At 39.8% G+C, this 14,012-nt stretch overlaps 1 long non-coding RNA gene across 1 annotated transcript in view; it reads right to left on the reverse strand.

The window, feature by feature from the left end:
* LOC113990098 overlaps nucleotides 1-14,012 on the reverse strand; it is a 240,914-nt gene that overhangs the window by 105,121 nt on the left and 121,781 nt on the right. Inside the window, exon 17 of the long non-coding RNA XR_005563376.1 lies at nucleotides 4,477-4,562. This is a non-coding gene — a long non-coding RNA (uncharacterized LOC113990098). The remainder of the gene's footprint in view (nucleotides 1-4,476; nucleotides 4,563-14,012) is intronic.

A 14,012-nucleotide genomic window follows, 5' to 3' on the forward strand; every position in this document is an offset into this window, starting at 1 on the left:
GGCAGAAAACAATCCTTGCATATGATTTCCCCCCTACCCAGGCAGTCTCCTTTCAAGAATGCTAGAAAAAAGCAGGTCATGTGTCCATTTATATCAGATCAGATAATTAACAAGGCAAATTATTTGTGTTTACAGGAAAGGATTCGCTGAATAAATACAGGAGTCACTGTTTTACATCTAAGTGCAAATATATCCAGAAAAGTGTACAATGTCCTTTAAAGAGAATGCCTCTGAGAAGTTTGAATTCTGTTACCCATCACAAGATGACATACAAGGCCAGAGAGATTTAAAAGAAGCCCTAGGATCTAACTGGTATTATTTTATATGCACAGTTTATTGCAAAAGAGTGAAATCCAGTTACCACCTCCTCTCCCTTCACTCAAAAATGCATTTTAACTAGTGTTAAGAAAGATAAAGGAAAAGCAGAAAGAGTATTTAAAGAAATGTTAATACTTATGGTCTTGGATTCATAACAGAGTGAGGCCATACATTAAGGGTGACTTGCCAGGAATTGCAAAATTGCACTGAGCAGTAAATAGCTTTGCAGAATCTGAAACAACAGTAAAACCATTTTCCTTTGCTTCCTAGGCACTGGTTTCAGCCAACACTATGCCACACACACAAGTTTTCCTGCAGTTCACATGCTGTCAACAAAATAAATGGAGAGTGATTGGATAGTGCCTTTTTCACAGCTGGACTATGCCAGGACAGCACTGACCATAACATTTCATAACAGACAACTAAGAGAAGAGGAGAGGGAAGAAATGGAAAATCATGTGCAACTAAACAAAATCTGGGTGGTTATTCTTGACAAACTGTGTGAAAAAAAAAAACAACAGATAAACAGGAACTGCAAAAAGGACACAGATATGGTTGGAGAAAGAAAAAGGACGGGCCAGTGTAAGCAGGACATGTCCAAGGCATCTCGAGAGGGATTAGTCCCCAGTTGGCTCTGAAGCCTCAGGTTGGACTACCTGACCCTTGGTGGTTCCACTCCCCAGATTTATCTTTCCAATTTGCACGGTGTAAAGCATTTTTGAAAACATATGGTAAATGGAGACGTTCTTGAACACATTCCATATAATAAATGTTTTATGTTGCATAATAAATAACCAGATTCAATTAAGCTCAGCATAGGGGCCGTATTTTGTGAGCATTGTTGGGAATTTTAACATCCAACACACTTTTAGGGTAAAACATTTTGTTAGAAGCTTTACAGCAGAATGTGAAGTTAGATAGCCTGAAGTCTTCTTTCAGACACAAGAAAGAATCTGGATCTAATTATCATAGTAATCCTGAGAATGGGATTTTGACCTCTCATTGGTGCAATCCAGGAATGACTCTTTTGAATCTTTCTCTTTACAGCTGTGGAAATTAGACACTAGACCACAATTGGTCTGTATTAGATTTTAGTATGGTGTAACATAGGTGGTTAAATCCTAGCTGCAATGCTCCATTTGTGATTTTATATTAAACTCATTCAGACTGCCAATATCTTGGAACAAAGTCTGGGGTTCATGCAATTGAACTTCTGCCTTCTCAGAAGGAAACAAACTACAAGGATCCTGGAAATTTGGCACAGAATAGGAAAAGCTTTTCTTCTCAGCTTGGGCAGGCTTTTGTGTGTAGCATATCCCTACTCCACTCTCAAGGTTTGAAATTTTGACAGGTTCAAACTAGTGGGGTGGGGATGTGTTTGTGGGTTTTGTGCGGGGTTTTTTGTTACTAGAAGAAAAACTTGTGGGACAAGAGAAAGGAAATTAACCTTTCATCTGTTTGGAGCAAAATTTCAGTAAGTATCCTACTAATTTGATCTGTGTAAGGGTTCATTACAAGAAGCATGCTAATTTAATAGAAAGATTCAGAACATTTTCAGACCACTTCACTGTCCTGGTGGACTGAGATTTAATTCACTGAGCACATGAACTTATTAAAAAAGTGACTAGATCAAGCTCCTTCTCACTGATTAATTAAAGAACTCTTTTATGTACACAGTCACTAACAAAAATCACCCCAACAAGAGGGAGTAACCATCCAAGGTCAGAAGGATCACTATGAATATTGAATTAGGATGACTAAGGCCTAAAAACACGGGAATACAACTTTTTTAAAGGTATCCAAGCTTGAGTTAAAGATGCAACAGAGACTCCATCACATGCCTATTCTGCTGCAGAATAAGTCTGTTTGAATAGAATTGCTCTGTGTCATAATTCATTTCCCTGCTTTCCCCACTGGATTCTGCTCTGTTATGCCCTGCTGGAAGCAACATCTGGAGCTAGGAACAGTACAAAGATGAACCTTGCCTATAAAAATAGGCATTAAAAAGACTATCCTTGGAGATGGAACACTTATTTCCTGCCCTGAATCTCCTGTGACAACCAGTTATTATATTTTCTATACCAGCTGTGGTATTTCAGTTGTTGATATTGTGGTAACCATTGCTGGATGACAACATTTTAGTGGCAGATACTTAAGCTGTACAAAATAATCTGCCTGCCAAGCAGGCAATGACTTGGTTTTCAGTCTTCCATCTCCCTAACATATGCCCAGTCTACACATTAACTAGAAACATTTTTCTAATTCTTCATCATTTTAATAAATCAGTCCAAAAGTTTGAAAGGGGGAAAAAAAAAAAAAAGTCAAAGTTTCTGGATCCTTTTAATTTTCCATCTGAGACAGTGGAGTGTCTCTAGGTTTGGTGGAGCAGACTGTGGTCCTGTAAGATGCATCTCTTGTGGTTCACCCAAGATGCTATTTGGGAAAATCTGGAATCTTGCAAATGCTATACTATTACTTTAAAATAACTTGGTAATTTGGTTTCTCATGATGCATTCAGGACGAGTCTGGAAACTACAGCAATCAATTGTGGCCAAGTTTTGGATGATAGTAGAGATTTCAGTACTGGAAATTTGTCCAAGATACCCTATAGGCAGGGACTGAGAATGAAACTTGTATTTCCACTCTGATACTCTATCACTGCTACTGCCATTTCGTGCTTTCATTCTACCACCATCATACTTATCTGGCTCATTTAAGTGTTCTATCTGTATCATAAGGTTCCCAGGTCTGGAACAACTTTCTTTGAAATTTCTCTAGGTAGCACATGCACAGGGAGATGAAAATATCTGGTAGAATCATTAAGTAGATAGTACAAAAAAAAAAAAAAAGTCTTTTACACAAAAATAAAAAGCAGTCTTTAAAATCTTTTGCACATAGGAGCTGCAGCCCAGGTTCTCAAAGCACAAAAAAATTATATTAAAGGAAACAAATCCTCTTGTCCATACAAACAACACCTCAAGGACTTTTCTGCTTCAAATCAGAATGGTTTCAGCCCCTCCAGGCAGGAGTTTCTCAGACTGTTCCTCGGTAACAAAACCCTTCCTCAGCCATAAGACCACCAGCCAGGGGCAGCTCTTAAGTATAGGACAGGCTTCAGACCCAAAAACCCTCCAAGAAAAGTTACTGTTCTTAGAACATTAATGAAATGAGACTTCAACCAATTTAAACCAAGTGCAGCATCTCCACCAACAAACCAGGCTTCCATTCCAGTGATCTTCACCCCAAATTGCTGGTTTTGATGTGTTAAATTTGCTTTATGAATAAAACCACCTACTGGTGTAGATGGAAGGTATAGTGTGCTCTAGAGTTTTCTCTGTTTATGTAGACTACTGTGTATAACAAAATATTAAAGGGCCTGGGTACCTTGTAGCATTCCCATTTGACTCAGAGAAATAAAAAGCAGCATCAAACAAGGAAAATACCAGGTTACATTATGTTTCATGTTGCCATATATCTTATATATTTCATAAAAACCCATAATAACAGGAAAAAAGCAGGAATAGAAAAACATTACCAGCTTTTATGATAACCTGTACCATGAGTATTAACAGACCTGCTGAGTTTTTTTCAGCCTTATTCTCCCATGTATTTACAGTCTGAAGCAAATAACAGACAACTGATGTTGCATTACAGAAAAATCACACATCAGCTTTATTATAATATTTTAAAATAATGTTACAACCTCTCAACCATCATACGCTATCAGCATTGCACTAGATTAGTTTTCTGAATTTTTTTTCATCTTTGAAAATCTGGACAGAAGATTAGTTTAGGCCATACCATCAACACAATGAGTTTGGTGATTTCTCAGCCTAAATTAAGGACATATATCTTTATCACAGGAGCCCAATTTTACCTTTGTTACAGAAGCTGAGTGCTTTGCACTTACACATGTATTTGAATTTAGCTTTGGTTGCATTTTTACAGCACTAGCTTGTGTAGTAGTGATAACATGGTTTAAGTTATGTGTTATGCATGTATAGGGGGGCTTGTATGCAGGATAAAAATTTACAAGCTAGACTGTAAAGCTGCATCCTGTAAGTTCACAGTTATTTTGGCATATGAACGTTTTTACTGGACATGCTGCATACAAAGTGACATGGTCAGTAGCAAATCTCTGATAGTAATTTCACATACCTCAAAATACTTCTCCAGCAGAATTCCCTGGTTGTCATGCTGGCTGACAGCAATCCTGGAGAGGGACAAGTCTCAAAACAGAAGCACTAGGAAAAAAAAAAAGAAATAAAAAAAAAAAGCTGAATACTAGATCGGTTTCCACACCGGATGAAGGTGACTTTCAGTTTTACAAGGAAAAGGAGCCTCACATAAGATTTAAAGACAGTTTGGTAGGGATTGGTTTCACAGAGAAAAGAATTGCTACATGAACATCCATTAATTAATTACAGTTGAAGGTACAGCACAGGATGCACACTCATCAGAAACACATTAGCATGAGACCTGGAGCAGGACAAAATCCCCTTCCTGGTTCTGGAATTGGAAGGATTGACAGCTAAACTAAACCAAGAAAAAAAAACAAAAAACAAAACCCTAGTTGAGGTGTACACAAAAGCCATTGAAATAAGCTGGTACCAATTCAAACAACTAGAGAGACTTCACCTCATTGTGTTTGTACATCTATACATACACTATATATCCCTGTAATTCTCTTAGCTCTTTCAAAAAATCCCCCATGCAATGGTTTATGATAACATAAACTGTACTGATTTATTTTGCAAGTCCATGCAACATACTGACAGGTTTCAAAGCCAAAGGCTGAAGCTCAGCCCCAGACATTATTTAAAACAAAGCCACAAGATCTCCAAGCCTCAAACTGGCATATTTCACCAGAAAGGTGATGATTTAAACCCACTAAATTTCACACAGAGTAAATGAACTGCTGAAACTTGGTCTTTAACCAATGCTTGGAGCAGACATCAAATTGCAGGGTCTGAGATGAGAAAGGTTCATCCAGAGGACACTGCAACAGGTCTGAGCCCAAATAGGTATAAACAACCAAAGTGAGCTGTACAGCTGCCTCATTATTACACTCAGATGGCCAGAAACAATTTATGTCTTGATGATGCTATGTACAAGGGGTGGGAAAATCAGGTCTCTGTTATGTACAGATTTTAAAATATGAACACATCTTTAAAAAGTTTGAAGGGGAAAAAAAAAGAAAAATGAAATTAAGATCCTGCTGATAGTCAGTTTATGTTAATTCATATGTTTCACTTGAGTCAGAATCAGCAAGGTTTATTTTTGTAACAGTTGGAGCCTTTAAGACATTTTATATCTCTTTTGCTCAGTGACACCACATGAGAGCCACGTGCAATGAACTCAGTGTGTGCAGGCACCTGAAGGACTGAGAGGATGCTCCTGCAGCCTCACATGGTCAGAGTGCTGTGCTCTGGGAATCAAATGTTCCACTCCTGGCAAAAGCACTGCGGAGTCTGGAAGCACAGAGACACCACTTTGCACCTTTTGCTTTCATGCAAAGTATTAAAAAAAAAACAAAACAAAACAAAAACATAGGGAAAAGCAGCTTCAAACCACATATCTTGGAACTCAAAGCTGTGTCCTCAGAGCTCCAACAGCCTCAGGAGCCTGTTCTTGTGTCATTGGGAAATTCCCATCCATTTGCACAAGAGCCACCAGGGACCCAAAACCAACCATGTCTCAGTCCAAGTCCCACAAAGCCAGTCTCTGAATTGAAGGTCTTTGCATCAGACCTCAGGAAAACTATAATGGGTAATCACATTCAAGTATAAGGAGACAACATGAACTGAAAAGTAGATTAAACAACGACATTTCTAGATTGAATTTCAAGCAAGCATTAAAATATGTTTTACTAATGACCCAGACATATAAACTACACATTAGATAAGCCATAATATGTCCATAACTTATAGTTCTTGAAAAATTCGGTCAACAATGGCAGTTAATGTTCTCCCAAATAAGGTTTAGGCCTGAAACAACATTCTTAATGGCTAAACAGACCTTAAATTATGGGAGGCACTATGTTTTTATAAAACAAAGTGGTTGCAGGATTTCAGAATTTTTTGAAAATATGTTTTGTAACAGTCACTCAGAGATCTTCCTTTGCCACATGAAAGGTTATCACAGCTTTGTGAAACAATCTTTGCCTACCAAGTTACCAATATAAATTTCCATATAACCACATATAATGTGGCTATCCTAGGGAATTTGTATGTAGACAGGACAATCAAGATTCCCTTTCCTTGGAAAGTAGCTGGAGTTTTACTACTCATTTTGGTGAGACATAAGGCCCACACTCAAAGCAATATATTTAGTTGCCAAAACCTAGTTTTCAGCAAATCCAAGAACAAAATACATATATCCCTGACAGAAAACTGTGATTCATAATCAGTGTTAGATTTCACTAGATTATCTATAAATTTCATTATGATTCTACGTTTATTTGAGGTCAACTTTCACAAATTACTATTAAGCCATCACAATCTGCTTCACTCCAAGAAATTGGATTATTTCTTAATATATATATATATTTTAGTTTTATTTCTCTTAATATCACTGCTTGCTTCTGCATTAGAGCTTCTTCTGCCCTCTTGCTGTGGAGGCAACAGTAATCTCAAGACTTCTTTTTTTCCCCAATAAGAAAACATGACACATAAAAATAGTTTAATCAGGTCCTGGTTATTTTCAGGAAGTATCCAAAAAGTGATTAGAAGCTTAGCATGGTCTGGCAGATTACCCTGGTATTTTTATGTTTAAATCATGTTGGTGGATTTTCCAACATTAACAACCTAATACAAATTAATGAGGCACTCAAAACAACACTCTTCTTTTGCTTAATTGCATATAATCTTAGTTTAGTTCAGTATAATACTAACTGCAAACAATTAAATACAATGGTAAAGCAGTTCATCAAACTTAAGGAAGATCCATGCCAAGTATTCAGACCTCTTTTCCCTGAGGTTAGAAGTTTAAGATCAGAATACTGAATCATATCCCTACTTGCAGCCCCATTATCTTTTCCTTCCTTAGTTCTTAGATGAAAATTGATGAAAAAGCCTAACCTCTAGATTTTTATCAAGCAGCAAGAGCAGATCCATCACTTGGTATAAATCCACATTGTTTCCCTGAAGTCAATGGAGTTGTATTAATTTACTCGAGTCAAGGTCTGGGCCACTGCTTTTATCTATTCAAAGCTACAAGTACCAGATAACAATCACTCAGGGATTTTTTTTTTTCTGTTCCAAAACAGAATCAGCACATCAAATGCCTGTTTGATCTTGCAGAGATTTTACATGTTTTATTGGCATAATAATTTGATACTATTGAAAACACTGGTTGTATATAAGCTTTCATTTTTTTTCTACTCTAATTCACCTGTGCTACAGAAGTGCACAGTATGTATTATAGATCTATAAATAATTAAAATCTAAGAGGCTTGTTGGGAAAATTGTCTCAACTGATCATTAGCCATATCTCACCTGTCTAGACATATTTGCATAGCATTTATTCCCTTCTTTAAAAGGGGCTATAGATTATATGAATCACAGGTGCCAAATGAGGATGGAATAGCAGCTCCTTTCTCAAATCAGACACATAAGTCCCAACAAGAGCCACTAGCCTCAAATCATTTAAGTGCTTCCATAAGCTCCTCACAACCTTGTCTCATCCCATCGGAACACATTTCATTTCCACTTGACACAGGCACCCATCTTTCTCATCTACAAACAACATTGATTTCCACAAACACCTCTGGAGTTTAAGATTAGGAGGTTTGAAGGAAGGCTTTAGAAAGGCAATGGTTAGCAGACACCAAGAGACTGTCAAAATACATCCACCAGCCTTTGCTTTTCAAGGATACTCCTCCAGAGAAGCCATTTTATACAGGCAAACTTAATGTGAAGATACTGCCTTTAACAGTGGGCACAGAGAAACCAGGAGTAGCCCAAAAATGAATATACAAAGGACACAGAAAAATCATTCCTCTCTCAATGAGAACAACTCATTTTACTGCTTGTTTAAGAAATTTAAAAACATGCTTACAAATTCCAAAAGCAGGTCATGTACAGCAACAGCTCAGGGTCTTAATGATCAGGCAAAATAATTCTTGCTATCATCCTCTTCCACCACAGAACTCATTCCCATCACAGCTACCAAAAGAGCCTGCACATCAGATTATCTGGTATATACCCTCTCTCTGCAGAAGCTAATTTACTGCAGCTGAAGCCAGCACCATCCTCCCACATCCCACTCCTTGCCAACAGTTTTGGTGATAACTGACACCTGTGGTAGATGTGGAGTTCAAGGAGAACATTGACCTTTCCTGTGCTAGTGATTTACCCCCGGACTATACACGTCTCATCACAGCCTTAAACACACACAACTATCCCACTGAAAGCAGCCTGTTCCTCATTAGCAATTTCACAGAGTCCGAAAATAATGATGTGACAACAAACTCAACAAAATTTGCTCTAGGGCACAACAAGAAATAGACAAGATTTCCATATTTTTGGAGGACAATTTACTGTACTTGAAAGAGATAAATTCTTTCTGTTTACATTAACCGCCTCACTATTTGGTCCAATTATTCTGACTACTTCAGCAATCATGTTATGCTTGTTCAAGAAGAAAGAAATAACAACAGCTTATCTTGTTGAGAGCAAAGAACAAACAGTAAAAAATCAGTGGATGCACTTAAGCACTACAGTTGTTGCTATTGTGCTAAAGAGATGATTCATGTTCTCATAGCAACTAGGGTGAAAGAAAAACGCTCTTCTTCTGAAAAGGATTCTGTTGTAGTGGTTAAAGAACTCTTGAATAATCAAGCCAAATGGAGAGGGGGGGAAAAAAACACTTCCCTATAAAATTATGTGCACTAAACTCAAGGACATGTTGATCTTTATATTATATCGATCGCCACACGTATCTCAGCTAATAATCTGCCGCTGTGGGATGGTATTAAGTGAAGACAAAAAAAGGACAGCATCAAATCTCAGAAAGCACTTTAAATAAGGTGAATCTTCCAGCCAACAGCTGTGGTAACCGAATGTTTATTGAGCCTTGCTACAGGAGGAATCCGGATCATATATTCAAACCCAAATGCTCTTCAGTCAAAACCATTCACACAAATGATTAGTACCAGCTCTTTACAAACTGCCCCATACATGTTGCATTCACATGGCTAACTGGCCACAAACAGCAAGCACCAAATCTTTTCTGGCATTGCTGTCACGCCACGCTCGTGTGTCACTTCGCTCTCGCTGGATGCACATCACAGCCACAGCACATCGCAGGGAACTGGCAGGGAAGTTCGAGTGGACCGTGGTCACGTTAAGCTGACTTCATGGTTTCAGCACACTGTGATCTTGTCCTCACCCATTGAGGTTTACACTGTTATCACAGTCAAAACAGATCAGGGTTTGCTAGCACATCACTGTCATGTTTTATTCATGCTGAATATGCTCTATTTTTTCCCCCATCCATTCATGGCACAACGGCTCTCACAAAGCGCTTGGGAAGTTGCTGCAGGCATGGAGGGCAAGCTTGTCCTTGACCTGTGTTTTAACGCTCTCCTTTGCGGCAAGCTTTAGTTTCAAATAATGGCCAGGTTGTGGAATTAGGAATCAATATTCAGGAGCACTGGTAAGAGAGAGGGGGTTTAATTTCCTGATACATGTCAGCATGACAGCAAGTTAGACCTAGACCAGGTAGCATCAGTTACCAGCACTACCTTTGGGGGCTGCTCCGAGGATGAACTTCCTGAGAAAGGATAAATGCATCTGCAATCTGCCTCATTTCCCCAGCTTTACTCTCTTTTCCTCTCTTGCTGTCTTCCGCTCCTTCATCATCCTCCTGTTCTTCATTCAATATTCTCCCTTCTGCATTTCAAAGAGCCTCAGCTGTGTGTGACCAGCACCACACAGGAATCCCTGCTGCTGGCAGGACCAGCTCAGCGTAGCTGGCTGGAGGCTGTTTGGATGACAAAGAACCACAGTGGCCAGAGGAAAATTTATTAAGTCCCTTGAACTGAGAGCTGGGCAAAGAATTACTGTAAAAATTCGTAGACTCCCACCCAGATGAGGGGATCCCAAAAATATGCCTTTTAATCTTACCAAGGTATGTTCCATGTTATCCCTACGAGGGACTATTCAGCTGGTGGCCAACAGCTGGCTGCAAGATGGGCTGCAACCTTTAATGTTTATTTCCTCTGCAAATTTGTGTTGCAATTCTGCAGCCACGGAGAGTTCTGTAAGCGACCTGTAATTAATAGTTTCATCCATGCAACACTCAGAGTATCTGCCCTGTTAGTAACTACTAATTTGAAACTAAAGCCATATTGGTAAATTCTCTTAAAAGTTTTCCCAGTAAGTTTTGACAGCTTTAATACGGGCAAGTGAGGTGGTAGCAAGATATCTATCAAGATATCATTACACTGTTTCCTTAAGCTCATCCAAAGTTTTTTAGGAACTTTTTAGAATGCCCTATGGTTTCACCATCCTCTCTCTACATCAGTTGGACTTTCGGCAGAGAAGCACAGCTGGGTATCAAAGAGCACCAGGAGATGCTGGATTGACCCAGGCACTACTCCCACTGGAACAAAGCTGCTGTGACTGCTGCAAAGTCCTGCTGGCAAAACACAACTGCAGGCTCAGCACCGAGCCCTAGAGCTTCTGGTGTGTGTGCTGCAGCCATCTCCTCCGGATGTAATCACTGCCCTGGCTGCTCACAATCATTTTTAAGACAATGACTCGAGCATGTGCCTTCTTCAGAGCTTTCAAGGTACCCAGACATACATCTAAACCGACACGCAAATTAAAGCACTGCCTAGTTACACAAATAGGTTTGAATTTCACTGAGGCTATTACATTTTTTTTTCCAAACATCTGCAAAATATGTAAATATCTAATAAAGAAATATTCCTCTCCTCCATTTTAGTGTCATGTTGCAACAACTAAAATAGCTTTCTGTGCACCAGGTATTCATACCCAGAAAAACTACCCCATAACGAGATTAATCTTTGCTCTACATTCACCAGCTTAGTCCCTGTTTTAGTTTCTTTGTGCTAGTTAATAACCCCACCAGTAAACTTTACTCTAAAATTACATAGAGGATATATTTGTTGCTGTGCGACCAGTGCAGAGGTGAGAGAATTCCTGACATGAACTTTTCTCCAGTCCTGCAGGTCTGGGAGCTCATAGCCATTTGGAGAGCTCAAAGCTCTTTTCCCCATACACAAGCACTTCAGAAATAGGCCAAAATGTCTTCTAGCTAATTTTGGTTTCCAGAAAAGTTAAGCTGCATGCATATGGCTCTATTATGATTAAATGATGCAGATCTAAGTACTCTGAGTTTACAGAAAGAAAATGGTTATGAAGTGACTGTTTTCACTAGCTCTCTTTGTGTGCTTAGAACATAATTAACTGGAGGACAGGCTTGCCCTGGCACAAGTCAAAAACGATTTAAACAGAGATCTTTCAAATTAAATGTTTGAGAGCCTGCTTGCGGGTTTTATGGATTTCGGGAGGGCAGATTCACATGGCAGAGTATGCTGGGAAGTATGGGAACAACACAAGAAATGCCCGTTTCTTGCAGTACCTCTCTTGCTTGCCCATTCCTGAAGCATTACAGCAGATGATTCACGAGGCTGAGGGCGTCCTGCAGTGCAATTTACGGTGTCGGTGTCACTTCTCGACACAGTAAAGAGAAACTTTAAAACATCATGGTTGGGTCCAGAGGAAAAAAATCATCTCCGGTAACAGCAAACTGGCTGGCTGGACTCTGTCAGCCTGCTTGTTCCTCCAAGGGGTCAGATGGGCGACCCCATGTAGGTCACTGATGTGTTTCCAGCACACCTCAGCTCCAGTGGCTGCCCCAAATCACCGTGGCCTGGTGACTGTGCATTTGCAACCCCACCAACCCCCTCCTGTGAGAGCTTGCCTTGATCTTGAAGGGTAATTTACCCTGCAAAAGAGTTTGCTATGGGAAACTAGAGGCATTTGGTTGTTGTATGACATGGAGCCCAGCTCGTAGAGAAGCTCCATCTATTTCCTTTATCTCAGTAAGATGATGGAGCTTAACTCACTTGCACCCAATTTTTTCCACTGCCAACAGTGCAGTACTTTTTAAACCAGCAGCAATTTCCTTGCATGCACTGTGCTGTAGTTTAAAGAAGGCTTCTAAGGATCTTTTGTCAGTGTCAGCATGACACTGAGAACCAGTATAAATTATCCTGGATGGCTTCTAGGGGCAGCAAATGCTCTTGAAAGCAGTGGCCCTTTTTGTCTACAAGATGAATTCTCAAATGCTCATTTTGGACACAAATCAGATCTACTACCATGGTGGCATCACCAGGAAAGCAGAAGCTGAAGCTTGATAGCAAACATGCCCTGTATTTTTCATATTACTTTATCCTTCTCTTTCTCTGAGTGTGTGAGGTTATTAATGTTGTGGTAGGGATACGATCCAAGTCAAGGTGAATAAGGGTTACTGCTGATGAAATAAGCAGTTCCCAGGCCTCCAACATGTTCACACCACTACCTTTGTGCACAGTAAAAAAAAAAAAATAATTAAAAATTCCACAATTAGATCTCAACCACATCAGTCTCCTGATACATCACATTACCCAGCCACATGAACACTGCTGTCTGACCCAAGGGGAAGCAGAAATGTGTTGCTGGGGGCAGGGATGTTTTTTTCTCTTCAAAAGTTGTGGTGTAAAAAAGCTAAGCTTCGTCTTGTACACAGCAGACCTTCCTGGTAGACCCTACAGGAAGAAGGCATCAATTAGCCTTACTAAGGCTAATTTCTCAAAGATTTCACCTCTGTCCCCTCCTTCATCCAGAACAACATTGAAACTACTGCTGAAATGCCTTTTGGCAGAAGGGAGTCACATTTCTGCTTGGCTGCCCCAGATCAGATCTTGAGTGGCATGGATTACATAGAGTCCAGTCAGGAAATGTAGGGATCTTCTCTGCTTTAGCCAGATATATCCAGAGCTGGAGGTCTGCTACAGCTGTGTCGGCAATTCAGCAAGTGGCAGTGCCAGAAATTAAATACAGGATCGCTTTTTTTGGCTGCCAAAGGAGCTCTAAGGAACCATTTACACTGAGTGCTGCAGAGCCCAAAATGTGGGAGGTATTGCCCAGAATGCAAGTGAAACTGTGACTTTAGAACTGCACATTGGCAAAGAGCCTTCCCCCTGCAAACAAAAAGGGCCAAGACCGTTCCTAGGATGGACCAAGGAGGGTTGACTCCCCACCAGTGTTTGCAAAACCTGGTGATTTGAAAACAAATCACCACAACCAGAAACCAGAAACTGTCCTGCTATAATGAGATCTGCTGTCCTTCTCAGAGCTGTGGGTAGACAAAAACTTACATGGAATGGGCTTTTGGAAAGCTATCCATGTCTTGTAAACAGGTACCACTTATAATTAGGTGCTGTAGCTATAGGTTGGGTTTGAGCCACAATGAGCTGGGTTCTGATCTTTGTTTTATCACAAGTTCCTCTTAGCCCACACAACACATAACCAACCACCTGGAGCAAAGGAATGATTCCCACAAACTGTAATTTAACTTACAATGAGTCCCTTTAGGGGTCCATTTGTTTTCTACTCATTTTCTCTTTCCCATGGTTTCCACTTGGATCACTTCAGTCTTTAAAGATGGTTTGCAAACTGCAA

This window comes from Pipra filicauda, unplaced genomic scaffold (assembly GCF_003945595.2).
Source record: "Pipra filicauda isolate LSUMZ 115617 unplaced genomic scaffold, ASM394559v2 scaffold203_size1373443_pilon, whole genome shotgun sequence".
NCBI lineage: Eukaryota > Metazoa > Chordata > Aves > Passeriformes > Pipridae > Pipra > Pipra filicauda.